This window comes from Acyrthosiphon pisum, chromosome A2, assembly GCF_005508785.2.
Source record: "Acyrthosiphon pisum isolate AL4f chromosome A2, pea_aphid_22Mar2018_4r6ur, whole genome shotgun sequence".
Lineage (NCBI taxonomy): Eukaryota > Metazoa > Arthropoda > Insecta > Hemiptera > Aphididae > Acyrthosiphon > Acyrthosiphon pisum.
The window spans coordinates 85115282-85118226 of record NC_042495.1 but is presented as its reverse complement, the minus strand read 5'-3'; positions in this window follow the sequence as shown (position 1 = coordinate 85118226).

Here is a 2945-nt window from a genome sequence, read left to right as displayed (position 1 = left end):
TTTCAAGATAAAGAGGAATATGATATTTAATAGTGATCACTTTAGAGTTAATAATGTCCAATGGCCATATAACCATCAAAATATCATTATTAGAACTAGAATTGTAAATATTGTGATTAGGTATCTTATAATAGTTATTGTATCTGATATGCCGATACAGTTATAAGTTTGAACCAAATGTTTAGTTTCTATCACAGCTATAGATAGTACCCAATCTACAAGCCACGGTTTTAAATATGCATAACATTGTATAGGTACAGTTCCGCAATTACAATTTTGAGGCCCCGGTTCAAAGATATTTTAGAGGCCCTTTTAGTTTTTACATAAGCATTGGTGGAATTAGTCGGGAGCTTAGCCTCCAAATATACAATAAGCCCCACTCCTCCCCCCCAAAAAAATAATATATATAAAGTTATTTTGGTTGTGTGGTAACCAAGCCCTGTTTTCACATTGATGTATAAAATGTTCACCCCCTGAAATTTCTTATATGTACTTAAGACATAAACAGTGGCAGACAGGATACAAGCATTTTGAGAATTCATGTATCCAACAAAAGTGTCCTACCCACTTGTCATTTTTCTTTGGTAATTGCAACTTATATAATAAAAAAATGTCTAACTGCACTTAACTATAATATTCAGATAATATATCATTATAATATTATATCTTAAATATTGATTAAAAAATAGTATATATACTAATAAAAAAATTAATTCACTTATCATAGGTACATTTAGTACATTTATAAATGGCATATATCTTTTTATCTTAGGAATTAAATATTTAAATTAATCGTTAAATTTGATATTTCCATGACAGATAAAGTATATTAAATGTAAGATAGGTACAAATGAATGAATCCTTAAAGTACATTAAAATAGGAAAAACGACTGTACAATTAGAAAAAGGTGGACAAGTGGGTGTCGCTCTGCTATACAGTAGGTTACAAGTGGGTCATTATAATGGATAGTGTTAAATTTTAATTCAATGATATAATATCATTGCATAAGAAAAACGATCCTGAGCGAAGACATTCAGTCAGCATATAATATTACCAAGTATATTCAATGATATTATTGTGAATTAATAAATTTATATATAATCAATTTACGCTGAACCTTGTTTAAAATGTTCAATCCTTAAGATATAAAAGTTGAACATTTTATACATTTTTAATTACAAAATAATAAATTTTAAATTTGATACATTTTTACAAAATTTGAACTTTAAATACTTAAAAAAAAAAAATTGTGCCTATGTATTTTTAATATTTTTCAACTGCAATTAAAACTGATAATGTCCGTAAACAGCTCAAAAAGAGTCATAATTTTATGGTGTGTAGAAAATGAAAATATAAACTTTTACTGAAATTTTCATGTACCTATCTACAAAAATTCGTTTTTGAATTACAACAAAATCATATCATACATGAGAAATCGAGTGAATATCCAATATCTTGTAAAAATATGAACTTCGAACGCTCATAAAATTTTTTTTTGATTTGCTTGTAGACATTTTTGTTTTTGATAATGGTAGATAAACTTATGAGGAATCTTGTATTACATTTTTAAATGTTAGATTTAAATAGAAATTTTTTTATGAATTTCTAACTCAAAATAATTTGCACATTTTCGTGAATTTCACGTATTATGTCAATATAAAAGCTTAAAAAAAATTTTTTTTCGTCTGTCTTAATTAAATTTTCAAGCTTTTTTTACTCAACAAATTATATTGATATTTATAGAATAAGAAACTAAAAAAATTGGAAACTGAAAATGTCCGTAAACAGCTCAAAATAAGTCAAAAAATTTTGAAAATGTTATGGTGTATAGAAAATAGTAATATACACATTCAGTAAAAATTGCATGTATCTACAGTCATTTTTTTTAGAGTTACCTACACCAAAAACCAAAATCGATTTTGCGGAAAAATTCCCGTTTTTCCATTTTTTTGAGAAATGAAATAGGACCTATATACTTAATATTCATACACACGAAAACACAAAATTCAAAATGATTGAATTTTTATATTTGATCATACAATTGTTTTATCATAATATTATGTTTTTTAATGGTAAAATCCGAGGCCCCCATACATACATTGCGAGGCCCATCAGGCGGTGTCTTGCACCGCCTGCACTTGCGGTAGTTGCGGCACTGATCTGAAAAGTCTAAAATAAATAAATGGCCCTCTGGATCATTGCTTAAATATTAAAGATATTTGTTTAATATAAAAGCTGAGACACTATCAAGTGTATTAATATTTGTATAAATGTATAATAATTTGTTGTTGTATAAAGAAATTATTTATAAATTGTTTATAATAATTTAAATTATTTCTGGTTACAATAATATAGCGAGAACATTTTACAATGACCAAATGATTTTTCAAACGCTGGCTAACACTATTTATTACCACTTTCCTTTTTTATTTTTGAAGCTGTTGTGTATTGTTAATATGAATAATAACATAAACGTATATTATAGTCTTTTATTATGAAAAGTATAAATCGAACTGACGTACATATAAAATTGTCTACTTGCTAATGACCGATGGACAATCCCCACCGATCGTAATATGATACTTATGATTATTATTGTTAATATAAACGTTTAGTATATAATGTAAATGCTGAATATGCAACATCTCTTTCCTTTAAAAAAAAAATATTAAGTATTTTGTATAGTGCTTATAATTACTATGTTAGTATTTATTTTATTTTTTTTTTTTTTTTACATACGAGTATTTATTATATAATATGATAACTGATATAATTAATAGTTAATTTATTGCCCTAAGCATAATCACTTGGAGAATATCTCTGAGGCGGTTTTCTAGATCTAATTGGTCTGGGTGTTTTATTTACTATTACGGGATCGGCCGGATCGGGAATTTTGATTTTTCAACTACAGTTTCAGTATTTTTATAATTTTCATTTTGTTTTG